The sequence below is a fragment of the Dromaius novaehollandiae genome, chromosome Z (assembly GCF_036370855.1).
Source record: "Dromaius novaehollandiae isolate bDroNov1 chromosome Z, bDroNov1.hap1, whole genome shotgun sequence".
Classification (NCBI taxonomy): domain Eukaryota; kingdom Metazoa; phylum Chordata; class Aves; order Casuariiformes; family Dromaiidae; genus Dromaius; species Dromaius novaehollandiae.
In genome coordinates, this window is record NC_088132.1 from 2,137,829 (window position 1) to 2,153,742 (window position 15,914).

At 44.6% G+C, this 15,914-nt stretch overlaps 1 protein-coding gene across 1 annotated transcript in view; it reads right to left on the reverse strand.

Annotated features, from left to right (window-relative positions):
• Window positions 1-3,977: 3,977 nt before the first annotated feature.
• SHB (SH2 domain containing adaptor protein B) overlaps window positions 3,978-15,914 on the reverse strand; it is a 119,070-nt gene continuing 107,133 nt past the window's right edge. The window contains exons 6-7 of the transcript XR_010385956.1: window positions 8,612-8,775; window positions 3,978-7,947 (exon numbers count right to left, since the gene is read on the reverse strand). The gene's annotated coding sequence lies outside the window, so the exon portion shown is untranslated. The remainder of the gene's footprint in view (window positions 7,948-8,611; window positions 8,776-15,914) is intronic.

The following is a 15,914-nucleotide window of genomic DNA, read 5'->3' on the forward strand; positions in this document are numbered from 1 at the left end:
GGAGTAGCTTACTGATCATCAGAGGAGGGAGCACGACCTTGAAGCTGTGCAGGGTCCAAATGTCCCAGCACTATGCTGGTCTTAAGCTGTGCTTAGAGCCCTGAGCTTCCTCTTCCCTCTGAGGCTTGAGAAATCCTCGACCTGTTGTTGCTGCTGCTGTGTTACACCTTGGGAAAGAGGAGGCCTGCCTGGGACATGCAGCAGCTGAAGGTTTACTTACTGGGGTGGCCAAGAGACAAGGGGTTCATTCTGGAGTACATGCAGAGGGCGTTTTCCTTACTTGCTGAGCAGAGGATCCCCTGCTACTCCCACAACCCACTGAGGGGGCTTCTCTGTCACTATGCCAAGCAGGTGTCAGCCATGGCTGTGAGCAGAGCAATGAGGCAGAAAGAGAAGTTTGGCTGGAGAGAGACTGCCAGTGTGAAAACCCTGTTTTGAGGAAGAGTAGAGGCTTCCACTTCCTCTTGCCACTGCCTGATTGTGGCGGACAGATGAGTGAACTTTTGCCTTAAACATTTCTTGGTACATAAGGTGCAAGCAAACCATAATCCCAAACAAGCCATCTGTTCCCGGCGGGAACAGGACAGAGCTGCTGCGACCCCCGACATGGTCTCCCTGCAACCATTCAGGACACACCAAGCCTGCGCTGAACCAGACCACGATCGGGCAGAGACTTTGGGACCTGGACTGTAAATTACTGCTGCTTAGCACAACTTCTATAAAACTTGCTTAGCATGGGTAGCTAAATTTGCTGAAGCCTTAGGCCACACTCCCTAGTTCAGTGAGAAAGGGCCCCAGAGCTGGTGCAGGCAGGGAAGACAAGGGGGTTACCAGCAGTTTGCATTCCCATGCCTCACGCTCCGGGAGGAAGGATGTCAAGGCATTGAAGTGAGGCCTGCTTGGGCACCGGGACCGTGGGGAGCAGGGCCTCCTCTCGCTGCGGAAACAATGCTGATTGGGGGGTCTGGGCTATCTCGGGGTCCAGATCATATTCCCTTTGTCTGGACCTTAGGAAATAACACCTACCGTCACTGCTGGGGAATTAATAAATTATCAGGGCTTTGAGAGATAAGGGCAAGACCCGAAGAATGAAAACGCATCTGTCAGCAGAAACCACAACAGTAAACAACCTACCTAGGGACCCAATAAGGAGCAGGAGACCCCAGACCTAAATATTACTATTGGTCCAAACTACTGCATGAAGGGTGGAGAGCTTAAGATTGGAAAGTATAATTGCCCAGGGATTTCTTTGTTTGGGGTCCCTCTTCGGAGGCACCCAACTCGAGCTGTAACTACTGCACGCGTGTCATTACAATTTATTTATTTAATTTGCCTTGATTTGGCTCCGAACTTTTCAGCGGGAACCTAGGGTCGGACCCTGCTCGAGTTGTAATTACTGCATGCTCTTCACTAAAATTTACACCCAGGGTGAAGAGGACTAACAGGACACCGCTGGATCCACGGGTGGTGATATCCCTTTCTCTCTCTCTCTCTCTCTCTCTCTCTCTCTCTCTCTCTCTCTCTCTCTCTTTTTCTCTCTCTCCTCCCCTTTGCCTTTCCCCACCTTTTCTCCCCACTCCGTGGAAAATAAAGTTAAAAGGTTGTACGATATTTGACTGGTTTTAGCGTCTTAATCTCGTCCTTGGGATCATAACGAACCCCCCCCCCCCCCCCCCCCCCGGTATTGGATCGGGACACTGATCCTACACCATGTTCACATAGCTGGAAAAGGAGACACATTAGTCACTTTATGGACAGTATAAAACTTGTTGCCGAATCCTAGCTGCTAGGGACAGAGGCACCCTTGTGTCTGACTTTCTGGGTAACAAAGCCAGGGATTGACCTGGTGAGCTGCTGAAACAGCTACTCAGGACCATAAATTAGCTACCATGTGGATTATTCTGCCTTATAAATGCTGTTCAGTTTTGCTAATTGCAGGAAAATGCCCAGTCAGGCAACTGAATGAAATATGTCTTCTGATCTCCATGGTAAACTAAAATTTGGGAGCCGAGACTGTTCTGCAGAGGAGGGGAGAGGGTAAGGAAGAATCAGGTTATTTGATGCAGTCCTGCTTGAATAAAAATAGTGTACAAAGCCGTATTATTGAACACAGAAGGAATCTAATGATAGGAGGCAGTTTTCTTGCTCATAGGAGAAAGTATCTTTCACTCTTCACTCTCTCTTCTCTCAGCTTTTTCTTAGGATCCCACTATCATTGCTCCTTGCCTTTGACTGGTCCTTTCCTCTCCAGTCTATGTTCCTGACTCATCTTTCACTCTTTGAGAATGTCCATACCGTGGTGATTTGCTTTAAAAAAGAAAAGCTGAACAAGCCAAAGACCTCCTCCAGTGTGATGCGATACCTTCTTCCCTGATCATCTCTCAGGTCCTTCTGTACATTGCTCCCGTCTGCGCTATTGTCAGAATCCAGAAGGCAGCATTCCACTGTCATATGTAGTGGAAGCCAAAAAGCTTCCCTGTCTCTGTGGAAGTGTCTGGGCAGATTGCTTTCACACTTCTCTGGCTTGCGTAACATTGCTAACACACAGCTATCTAAATTTGCATTCAGGTCTCTTTGCTGATTTCCACGTGGTGAGCTTACTCATGCAGAAAAGCCAAAATGAACACCAAAGAGATCCCCCCTTACTGATAATGCTGAAAAAGCTTTAAGAGAAGCAGAGCTCTAATTTCTATTTATCTCCAGCAACATTTCACAGTACACTGCCTCTATACTGGGTCTTTAACGGAGACCCTGTTGCAGAACATCAAGTAAGATCTAATATTTACTCAGTTTACTATGTGAGCAGGTGCTGGTTCCCATCTTATTTCACCTTTTTCTATAAGAGCAGCAGCATGTAGGCATTTTATAAATGTCATCTATTTTAATATTTCAGTTGCCTCAAAGCTATTGCTCCCTGATCTGGTGGAAACAGGCTGTGTGCCACAGTTCCACGATTCTCAGGAATTCTCAGCAATGACTCAGGTGACAGGACATAGTAAAACAAACCAAAGTTTGGACTAGTAATAGGAGCTCAGAACTCAGTGGCATGGATATTTTCTGCCTACCCCATGGTCTTAGTAGCCCCCATTAGCCACTGTTTGCATGATATCCATGCATCTTTCCTGTTGGGGAGCCATTGCAGTGTCTGCTTTAATATTCCATGGAAGCATATAGGAACAACATTCAAGAAATGCCTTTTTCTTGCCTCTACTTCTTGCCTCTCCTATTGCAAGCCAGCATAAAGCTGGCATGTCTCTAACCTAAACCAGGTCCCAGCAAACCTGCTGCAGATTCTTCATAGGGTGTGAAATGTGCTGTGCAGGATGAATCCCAAATGAAAAGGAACTTGAAATTCAAGTTCTCAGGTTTTGTTTTCTTCTGGGTAGCATTAACCAAGAAAATAAAGAGAGGAATTGCAAAAAATTTGTGCGCTGCATATCTGGAAGTCTGCTCTGCATTGCCAGCAGAAACTCAGAGCTCAAGCTCCTCTAACACTACAGTATCTATTCTAACAGATAAATGATTTGCTTGCTCTCATCTTTGTAACCGATCTAACTCCAACTTCTAATCATGTGCATGGTGCCAGAAATCAGGTACTTTGCTACCTATCAAAGAGAAAGCTCTTGTTCCTACTTTTAGGAGATGGTGAATAACTGTGGGTAGGAAGTGTTTTCTAGGAGAGAGATTTCTGGAGACATATATCCAGGGAGGGATGTCTCTGGGGAAAAAGTAAATAGTTATATTCTTTTGGTTCATCAAAAATGTACTCTGACAACTTGGAGGACATATGAAGCACTGCAGGTCCCAGAACATGCATGTCTCCCAAGACCTGAAGTAAAGACACATTTAGACGGACCTCTCAATATGTGTGTGTTGTGAGTAAATGATCAGGGATTTTTGCCCATGGCTATTTTTCCTGGAAAAATGAAAGCTCAAAGAAAAAATGTGACAAAATATTTCTATTTTTTTATTGTTTCTGATTTAGGCCTCTCTGGAATCAAAGCAAAGGTTACAAGTATCAATGTGGCTTTGGAGGTTGGCTGAAATGGTCTGTAATGGTGACATTACAGATCTGTCCATGTTATTGATAAGTTTCTATTCACATAGGCATGAAGTGGATACGGAGTAGGATTAGTTCTCTCTATCATCCTGGGATGACCAGTATTGTCCACATTTGAAGGAAAAAATATAATATAGAAAACTGGGGGAGGAGTCAGGGATGACCTCCAAGAACAACTGGCCAAGATGATATTAGATCATATCTAATGCAACCATCAGCACCTGCCCCAGCCTGAGGAGTCTCATTGGGCAGAGGGATGTGTGCAGTGCGTGGCTGAGGCTGGGACCGTATTTCTGTGCAGTTGGGGACCACCATGCAGCCCCAAGAAGGGCTTCCACCTTGGCGTCAGACCCTGCTGTCACAGCTGCATCACACGGCCTGACAAGTGTCCTCACTCTGTGTTGATCTGCAGGAGGGGAAGGTGCTGGAGAAGAGATGTGGTGTCACCACCTGGCTGCAGTGAACTGCATCTCAGGTCCCCTGTGCCCGGTGGCCTGCGTCTGGGCTGCTGTGCAGCAAGTGGGCTGGGTGGATGCTTGCTTCAGCTATCAGGGCTCATGAGCACCAGGCTGTTCAGGTACTGCTTGCTGACTGTGGGCTTTGCAGCTGGGAAATCCCTGGGTGTGTTTCTTTCTGGGCTTGTGGAAGCTCATTTGCAACCCTGCCTGAGAGAGAGAGGTGAGATGTGGCTAGAGGCAGCCCATGGGTTCCCTGAATGGCACCCTCTAGTCTGGGTGAAGGTCCTGGGGCAAGATGGGATTAGGATGCACCTACCCTGACTTGCCTCCCACCCCTCTGCTGTTCCACAGGATACTGCCTGCTCTTCATGTGCCTGGTTGTCAGGTTCATGCTATACACCATGGTGCTCTACGCCTCCTAGGATGACCAGGAGCTTGTCTACCATGTGCTCCTGCGGGTATTACCAGAGCAGAGCTACACCTGCCTGGTGCGGTTAATGGGAGAAACCCTGACCATGCTCAGTGAGGGGCTGCTGGCCTCCTAACTGCTGTCCGCCACCATCACATCTCTGTAGGACTTGGCCTTCCTGAACCTGTAGGGTGAACACTGAATAAGATAACCTCCATTCCCACCTTAGTGCAGTCAGGTGTGCTTTCTCAGTGTCCAGAGGGAGAGCCTTTAAGCTCTGGGCACTTGGGCTGGGGCCACAGATGTCTGGGAGTGTCAGGGAGTGACTCCCCATGGGAGTCCAGGGAAACTGCTTGGTAAGGGCAAGATTTGTCTGACAGAGTTGAGCAAAAGCATGTTGGCATGCAGGTTGGCCACCATGGTGAGCAGGGCTGGACCTGGTCTGCTGTGGGCCAAGATCACAGCCCACAGTGGATAAGCAAAATGAAGAGAGGGATGGGAAGGATGTGGGGCTGGGTGAAGGAAGAAAAAGAGCCCTTGGAGGACTACCCAAGCCTAAAGGACCCCACTGCCTATGACTGCACACGAATATATGCCTGTTTCCTGGGAAAGACACAGGAGGTGCAATGTCCTCATGCCTTCCCGGAGACAAAGTGAAGTGCTCCCATGGTGGGGTGGAGAGAGGCTCTTGAGGAAAGGCAAGGAGGAGGTGGCATTTCTGTGCAAGAGCAGTTTGCTCAGGTGGGGATCTTCTGGTGAAAGGGTGAGAGGCTGCTTGCCTGTGGATCAGGCTCAGAGGAGATGCTGGGAAGGGTGAGCTCGCACTGGGAGCATCTTGCAGAGCAGTCAGTGAGAGTGATGAAGAGAACAAGACCTTCTTGAAGCTCTCTCTGGGACTATAACCTCATCAAGAGGTGTTGAAAGGCAGGATGAGAGCCATCCTGGAGGTTTGTGGCTGGTGTTTTGGTTTTGATGCTGATCAGGCCACATAAGGGTGACACACAGCTGGACCTGCTACTTCACCCACCTCCCAAGGCAGATGTGGTTGGGGAGATGACAGTGGCCATCTGGGCTGTAGTGATCAGTGTTCATTCTGGAGTTCTGGGAAGTGAGGAAGGCAAGTAGCGGGCACCTAGCACCCTCTGCCACTCCTCATATGCCCTGGGCCCCCAGCCATCTCAGTGATCCTATGCTGGGCTTGTCCTGGTGTGTCCCGGTCTGTCCTGTGCTGGGGAGACCAAACCTGGACACTACTCTCCAGGTGCGGTCTCACAAGTGCTGAGTTGAGGCACAGGATGGTTTACCTAGACTCGTACACACCCTCAGATCCATTCCAAGGAGGGCTTTACACCCACATAGAGACAGTGCGGGGGAGTTGTGTGCCAGATGGCAAGATTTCTTTGTAGGGTAGGTGATCCTGGATAGCTGGGGGTCTTTCTAGCACTGGGAGCATAATGGGTCTGAGATGTAGAGAGATGTGGTCCTGACCACCTGGTTTCTCTGGGAAGTGAGGGACACAAGGGGTGAGGATTTTCTACAGAGGGAGTTCCTGGGCACTTTTGTTCCCTTTCTACCAGGAATATTAAGCAGTTATAGTTTGAGGGCAGGGAATTCCAGACATTTGTGCCTCTGCCTCCAGTGATGAGTGAGGGACAGGGGCTGCAAGGTCTAAGAGTGAGAGTATAGGGTTTGATATCTAAGAAATTGGGTTCTGTGTGGCTGTGCAAAAGTAGCAGCATCTAGGGGCTGGTGAGGAAGCCAAGACACCTGGATTCCTCTGGTGGTGAAAAAGCAGTGAGGCTTAGCAATTAGAGCTGAGCAGAAGGTAGTGGCCAGCAGGACACTTGGGCTTTCTGGAAAGTAGCAGGATCTAGACTCCCTCTCCCCAGGCCATGAGATTGGGATCACCTTCCTCCATCCCAGCGTGCCCATGTCTTTGGTTGAGGGTCCTGATCATTTCCTGTGCAGCAGTTCCCAGGGCAGCACAGTGCTGCAGGTAGTTTGGGTCTGCATCCCAGCACCTAACTTGACCTGGGGCTGTGGGATGACCTTGCTGAACTCTGCACCATGGGGGAGCTGTTTTCCCAGCACAAAGCTCAGAAGTGTCCTGACCCACCCCAAACAGGTGGATGCCAGAGATTCTGGGCAGAGCTGCACCTCAGCCCCTCCAATGACCCTGGGGAGTCAGGCCAGACCAGGACAGTCTGGTCTGGAAAAGATTAAAGAAATTAAAAGCCAAACTTTTCATTTTCCCTACTGAGCATTTTTTTTCCAAAACTGAAAACAAATTATTTGGCATTTAGATTTTGGAGGAACCAGAAATTAAGATAAAGGAAGCAAAGAAGAAATACAGCCAGGGAGAAGAAACATAGAAACTAGAACAAAAACAAGCAGGTTAAGCAGAGTTTCAGTTATCTTTGTTGCTGTTGTTGAAATACTGAAATACTAGAATTCAGTAATAAGGAAACTCAGAATCAAGAAAAAAATTGAATATGATAAATATTAAGTTAACATTAAGCTTAAATTAAAATGAAAAAGTCATGAAAGTCCCTATAACAATTTCTCTGGACTTTGCTAACACATAGTAAAAGCAGGAAAGCTTTAGTTTGCCTATGCAACAGACTCCTTGTTCAGCTGCTGGGTGGCCACATGAAGTAGACTGAAGAATCCAAACTGGGAAGGAAGGACTCACATGTTAGCAGCCAGCAATCCTTTACAAGATTCCACACTGGAAAAAAAAAAACAGAAAAACAAAAAAACCCCCAGACACCCCAAAACCTAGCTCCTCAGATTCTGTGATGCCAGAATAATGTTATAATGTAAATTTTCAGGATGCCTTTAGAATTTGTAAAATGTTGAGACAACAAAGGCAGCTAGAGCTGTATATAGTAATTCCATTAGCCAATGTGCAGCATGACTGAGGGTATGGGGAGAAGCTCTGTATTGCAGCCAAGATAGTAATTGATGCTTTGATGCTATGTGTTCCAGCACTTTGGCACCACCTTCAGCACTAGTTAGTTCTGGAAAACAAAACAGAAGAAACAAGTAAGACAAAATGGAATTGACTCTGATTTGCATGATTTCAGTTCAGTCTGACATTTTAAAAAATAATCAAAGGTATCATTCCACTCTCATTTGTACAGAATTGAATCAGGATGACTTGAAGCTAATGCAATTACATCACAAAAGACAAGTGCAACTAAAGAGAGACTCAGGTGACACAAAAGGAGCCAAAGCTCAAATTTCAACATCAGTAGTTCCTTGTTAAGCCTCTCATATGCTGAATGCTTTCCTCTGAATATGGAACTTGACTGGGAACAGACTCCCTTTACAGACACTGCGTATAAACAAGATACAGGAAGCCATTTGTTATAACTTCAGAGGAAAGCTCTCTTTTTGAAAGAAAAAAAACCCCTCTTTCCTCATTGTAATTAACAACAAAAAAAAACCCTTAAAATTAAAATTGGGAAATATTGTATCAGGTGAAATGATGCTGTACAGAGCCACAGCTGCTGGCAGACCTTCTCCCCTCCTATTCTTCCAGTTCCCTAGAAAAGGCTACTGGATAAATGACCTCAGTTACTAGAACTGTTCTACAAAATAGGACTAACTGAGGACACACAGAAATATTACTTCTGATGTTACCAGTGCAGCAAGAAAGTTGTATCTGGTTTCAAGTCTTACCTGCAAACAGAAAGGAAGAATAAGGTGAAGGTGGGGTGATACATCTATCTCCAGCTAGATGTTAGAGGGCCATCACAAAGCAGCATAGTATTCTTTACTGAAATGCAGTCACATATCCAGAAAAAAACACGTGAAAAAGTGACGTTCCAGTCGCAGTTACAGCCCTGCAAATTAGAAGAGAGCCTTTGAGTTGGTGAGGCTGCACCACTGTAACACTGGATCCAGATCCAGAATTACACTTACAGCACAGAAGATTCTGGGTGTAGGGATGGACTCCAGCAATTAAAAAAGAAGAGAGAGAGTTGTTCACAAAAAATATGAGAGAACTGCTGAACTAGGTGTACAGCAATAAGAGGACTGCTTTTCTTTTCTCACAACGGAGTACTTGTACAGCAGTCCTGCATTTCAATAAGTTTGTCTTTTTAGACAAACTTTCATGCTTTGGTGGCTGAGGGCAGCCCTGAGACTCCACTGGGGCACAGGGCTCCAGTAACCAAGATGGAGAATCTGCATACGCCTAGTGTTCACCTTGCTCTTTAAACCACTCTTTCTTCCACCTCTACTGCAGCATCATGTAATGTAATGACCTGCAAATCCTGGTGAATTTTTAACTGCATTGCCACTACCTCTCAGCTTCTCTCTGCTCCCTCTGACTGCTCTTCAATTCATTGACCCCCAAATAGCCAAATGACTCCAGTAAGAACAGACTGTGCCGAGTATATCTGAGTTATTTCTTTCTCATTGCATAAAAGTCAGGTTTAAGAATAAGTGCAATGTGGAGGACTACAGTGATGAAGCCTACTCATCCAGTGCACAAAGAAACCTTTATCGAAATTGAATGAAAGATATGGGATTGCGTGGCATTAATGAGGCTTTCCACCAGAAGTCCTTCCTTTTACTTATGGCCAAATTAACTCTTCAAGTATGACCACAGAGAAAGTGGAGGAGGCACTACAGCAAAATGAAAGTATTCACCTCCTAGGAATTATGGTAGGAAAGAAAACCTCTAGCATTTTGCCTTGATCTCAAGCAACACATCCTGTAATGGAGCCATAATCCAGAAGTTGCTCTGTGACCAGATTTTACTGGGACAATCAACATCAGATTAAGATCTTCCCTCCATCCTCACTCATACCCAAAAATGTCAGCCTCACAGCTGTGTTTCTTGCTTCTTTTGGGGATATAGAAAATTCATCTCTGTTTCAGCAACATTGTGACTACATTCACCCTGATCTGCTTTTCCCAAAAGGTTCAAAGTGAGTGCAAACCATTTCATTCTGTGAGTCAACTATAAATTCAGGTTTACATAAACATACATTTAATCCTACATAAATAGGATTTAAGACTTTTTAGGAAAGTGTACTGTTTATCTAGTTAAATACACACTTAGTCTTTCTATCATCTAGTGTGCTGTTTTGGCTCCTCCAAAATATCATAAATATTTATCTTGGTACTTGTACTCATTCAGAAAATGTTTGTCTCCTTGGCCTTGCCCATAAATCAGTATATAGATAAAGGCGACGTTTTAACCCTAAGAAATTGTTACCATGCATCTCACAGAAAACCTTCAGGTACAAATCTTGAAAACTCAGTAAAACAGTGATTGTGTTCAGCCATCTACAGAATGAATAGTATTTGCATGGCTCTTTTCGTTCTGCAGTGCTTTGCAGGAGCTGGTTAAGTGCTCTTAACTATAGCTGAAGTCAAGAAGAATTCTGCACATTGCACATCTGAGCTTGATAATCACAGAGTTCTCTGTGATTGAAAATACTGTGAAGAAAAGCAAAATCCACACACAACAGTATAACAGCATAGTGGCATTTTGATCCAATGTCAATATTCAGCTCAGAGTCAGACTTAATCATTCCAGTCTACAAGTCCACAGACAAGAAACAGGAATGGAAGGGTCTAAGACAGTAACACAGACTACCTGCACAGACAAAGGTTATGGAAGGGAGCCTATACACATCTGAAACACATTTTCCATTGAAAAGATTTAAGCTAAACAGCACCAACAAGTTTCTCTCAGCAGAGAATAGTTTCAATTAGTCCACTAGAACAAGTAATGATATTCTAGAATTGTATCAGTACCACAGTCCTGCCATCTTTTCTTTTTCTTCCTGCCATTGGTGTGTTGTCTCCAGTTCAGATGGGAATGGGGTGTAAGCAGGACATAGAAACTACTTCATTCTCCACCAATGAATAATCATGTGACTTTTTATTCCAGCCTTTTAGACTGTGACAACTTTTTTCTGATACTGTAAAATTCCAGTTCATCAAGAAGAATGAAAAAAGTAGGGAATTTTTATGTGCACAAAGAACTATTTGCAGATGGCTTAAGAACCAGATATTCGGGAATTAATCTAAGGAACTAAGTGTGATCATATCAGGAAAAGAAAATACATCTTAAGGCCTACATTCCCAGACAAAAATCCAATTTTTTTGTGTGTCAGCTGTAGACTAAGAACAAATGTCCACTGGTACAAGAATAACTCTTGATAATGAACAAGGTGAAAAAAATTCTAGACTGCTCACAATGGGGGAACAGAAAAGAAAGAAAAGCTAAACTACTTGCTTCAAATTACAGCTTTGCCATATTTGTACCTTGCCTGCTATACTTTTAACTTTTCATTCAGCAGACCTGGAGAAGTTCTAGCTGATCCCTACCAACTCATTTAGGACACAGTCCTTTCAGTGCAAATTAAAATTTTTGCTATACATATTTCAAAGCTTGGTCCATAGCATACTGAAACAGGCAGGGGAACAGTTTCTTGGATGGTTTTATGTTTGATGCATTTCTTAGGGAGAGGCTCTATAGCTACTTAATCAGATCAAAGCTGGAACTGTTAGTGCACACTTCCTCCATCCCTTACCACATCTCTCTTTTTCTGACAATGCTTCCGATATCAGCTGTGGTAACTGTCCTTGCTGAAAACTCACCAGCAAAACAGTGATTAGGGGTTTTTTTGTTTTTTTTTTTTTGATTGAATCACCTTCCTGCAGCAGTGCCACCCCTGATCAGATCAGCGCCAGTACCCTGTCAGGAAAGGATTCTGCTGTGGAGCCACTGCCTACATTAAAAACTGCAACAGCAGACCTGACCTTTTGGCAACAGAACCCTTGGGGGTGCAGCCAAATCATGGAAGGATGATATATAGCACAAAACACCTGAGGAAAGTAAAACTGCTGACTATGCATTTCTTTGGTCGGTGGATTTAGCTAGGGAATAAGGGGATGAAATCTTAACTTCCACTGAGAGACAGGTATGGCCCAGGCTTCAGCTACCATAAACTCACTTTTATAGGATTATGATAATTTATATCATACAAAGTTTGTATCTTATGTGTATTACTTCCTCTCTTAAACATCGAAATATTTCTCTATTCACATTATATGAGAAATATTTATAGTCTGCTGTTCGGGCTTCCATAATAATTTCAGAACATGTGTGCATAGTTCTTTATAGTTTCACAGGACTATTTATAAAGATACCTAAACTTTTAATCATGTCACAGAAGCTCAATGACTATTTTACTTCTTCGGTTAGACTTAAGAGTATATATTAGGGGTTGTAGGGAGAGGTGATCAGGAGAGGTTCCTAGTGCTATGAAAACGGCAACCATCACACCCCTCTTCAGGAAGGGCAAGAAGTCTTATCTGTGGACCTACAGGCCAGTTAGTCACACCTCAGTCCCCCTGAAAGTTATGGATGGAAACTTCCTGGAAGCTACTTTGTGGTGAGATGATTAGCTCACTGGTCAGGGGGAGAGGGGTGGATGTTGCACACCTTGACTTAGCAATGTCTTTGACATTATCTCCCTTAGTATCCTTATAGCCTAATTGGTGATGTATGGATGGTTAAGTATACTGTAAGGTGGATGGACAACTGCTTGGACCACTGCACTCTGAGTATTGTGATCACTGGTACAAAGTCCAGCTGGTGACTGGTTAGGAATGGAATGCCCTCAGAGACTGATACTAAGGCCAACACTGTTTAATATCCTTATTAGCAACCTGCATGATGAGACAGAGTGCCCTTGCAGCAAATTCATAGACAATACACAAGTGGGGGGAGCAGTAGATATGGAGACAGGACTGCTATTCAGAGGAATCTTGGCAGATGGGAGGGATGGGCCAGCACAAAGCTCACGACATTCAACAAAGGCAAATGTGAGGTCCTCCACATGGAATAGATTGAGGCCATGGACTGGTACAGGATGGACAAAAAATGGATAAAAAGCAGCTTTTTAGAAAAGCATCTGGGAGTTTCTGGGTGAGGGGTGAGTTGAAGGGGATATATGTTTTCTCTCTGCTCAGTTTAGCTGAACAGGGTCTGAACATCACAAATCAGAAGTGCTGTTACACAGGCCAGCACTCACTGATGTAATAATGATGGGGTGACACATGGACAAACTACTCCATGGAGACAATCAGTCACTGCAAAAGGTGAGTTCGTGCCTACCGGCTGGAGCTCTTTGGTCCCCCAAAGCTTGGGATTATTTATCTGCATTTACTACTGAAAGGCTGGGCTTTGTATCCAATATTTCTTTTGAAGCTCACTCACAAAGCTGTGGGCTTCAGCGAAACATGCCAACAGGACCTGTCAGACAAGCCAGAGTTACATGGAAAAATGTATCTTCTTATCTGTGCTGAATTAGCTGCTGCAAACCTCTTTTTGTCTGTGTAGCTTGAGAGAGGCAAATGGATCTGTTTGCACCATGCTGGAATTACCTATCCGTTCTTGTGGTAGTAGTGGAGCTCACAGAAAATATGTCCTTGATCTCTTGTATCACCAGTCCTTTAAATACCATGGTCAGGAATCCACCTCAGTGTTGACATGCTATATGCCTCCCACTAGGACCGGATGCGTAATTAAAACTTTTTAGTAGCCAAGGAGGAGTGAGTAGAGCAGAAATACCTGGGCTTCTTAATAGCTGTAAGGCCTTTGGTATCACCCAAGTCTAACCAGCCCAAGAATCATGGGTATACATAACCCATCAGGCTGTGAAATTTCTGCCTGTCTCTTTACATGACAGAGATCTCTGACATACAAGATCCTTGATATCCTATCACCTTCCTGAGAGCCCTGGGGATTCTAACTGTGAGTTCAAATTCTGTGAAGAGAGTTCTTCGGGGCTTGAAAGGCAAAACAAGGTGAGAGCACTTCAGTTGTTTGGGAGGATGCTTCTTATTTCACTGCTTGTTGCACACTTGCTTCAGAAGTCAATCCAGATGTGGAAGAACAACATTACCCAATACAAGTGTTGATGAAACTTTGTTTTCTGTGTAAATTTCAGCCTGAAGAATTCCAGTCTCCCAACAAAAGATAACTGCAAAACTCAAATGTTTTTCTCCCTTTACTTTGTCTTAAAACTACCTTGTTCTGTATGCATTACATAAGAACTATAACCAGGATTTCCCTCTTCAGAATGGACCTGCTGGGACTGGCATGCCATCAGTTGCCAGCTATACCTGTCATCTATGTAAGGAAAGAGCAGACAAGGTCTGGAAGGAGGCAAGGGAGGTCATGTAAGCTTATTTCCTTACACATGGTCAAGGAATGTGGGGTGTGTGTGCTGGAGGAGGAGGAAGATTACTTCTTCCTGGATTACTTTTCGGAACTTGTACTTTTCTGGATATTCCTGGATTTTTTTCAGTGAAATCTTTTCCGTGACCTGGTCTGGCCACATAAACAGCTGTGCCAGGTGTCAGGCAGCTCAAAAAGAGAAAGTGAACTGGGAACCAAGAGTGATAGCAAGGCAGACAGGAACAGTGACCTTAACAAAGTGCCGGGATGTTGAATCAGCAAGTCAGGGTAAGGATCAAGTCCAGACATAGTCATTAGGGTCAGCCTCAGTCCAGTGGTCACACAGCAAGTCCATAGTCCAGTGATCACATAGCAAGTCCATACTGACAAGACAGGTCTGAGGTTAAATAAGGAAGCCAAGGCAGCAAGTCAGAATCAGAACCAAGAAGGTACAAGACTAGGCAAAGACATGGTTGCTACACAGCTGTGATGTAGCATTGGTGGGGGCCAGCAGTAAAGTCTCAGCTTAAAAGCAGGTCCCAAGGGAAGGAGGGCCTGGCCTTCACTTCTAGCTTTCTTCACAACAGCTCTTACCAATAAACAAGCTGAACTAATTAGAAGTGGAGGGGATCTACAACTGGCCTTGACACCAGAAGAATTCAGGCAGTCATGTGGTGACAGTGCAAGAGAAAAGAAGTAAAGAAAGAGGCTGCTTAAGTTGTTTTAAAGATGTGAACAAAACCTTTAACAGCAGCAAAGCAAGAATAGTGTCCTTGTGTGAATGCAACAGATCAAAAACACTGTAAAAGCTCCCAGGCCATTGTCTCCTTTAAAGCCAATTTTAGATGAAAGTTGACTGCTGCAAAGAAAGTTCCTGCTGAAAGCAAGTTATGAATGAACAGCAAAAATTAAAGATATTGTTTAAAGGGCCCTTACTTTCAGGGTCACTTTGACACAGAGCTGACTGTGGGCTGAACAGGGTGAGGCAGCAGCACAAGTAGCTTCTTCCAAGGCTTGAACTCTGAGTCTACCCTGCCTGTCTGAAGTTACTATCCAGAATCCTCTTAATTTTACTGATGTATAATTATCAATTGCAATGATTTACTACAACTATTTCAGGAATAATCATAGTTGGAATTAATTAACAATAGTTAACAATGATTAATTAAAAAGGAACAGGGGGCTCATGGCTTCCTGTCACACCTTAAGGCCAAGCTGATAGTGTGGAGACTAAATAGAGTCAGATACCAAAACACATTAGATGTATGCAATGTTAACAAGTAACATGATTTCCTTGTTCTGCGGAAGGGAGAGCACAGTCCAGGAGAGAAATCGGACAGGTCACTGCAATGCTGACACATTTTCCTTGCTCTGCAGAAAAGATGACATGATCCAGGAAAAAAGTCAGGCAGGTCAGCGTAGTTCTTCCAGCCCCACTGTGTGTAGTCTGGCTGTAAAGATGTGGATTTACTTCTGTTTCTTCTCAAGTCCTCCTGGAATCTCCATTCTCTTCAGGTTCTCACTTGTGGTCTTCTCTGGGTTTCTCTGGAGTATCTCCTTGGCTTCTCCAATCTTCTCCCAAATTGCCTCTCTTTGAGCACTCTCCTGGGAGTCTCTTCCAGGTCTTTCCTGTGTGACTCCAGACAACATCAGTTACAGGACTGAGTAGAGAATACCCAGTTCCTGATCGGTTAGTTCAACTTCTCCCAGTGCCTATCACTTGGCTGTTGCCTCACTGACAGTCACAGTCTGCCCTTCTTGAAGGTTATCGACACT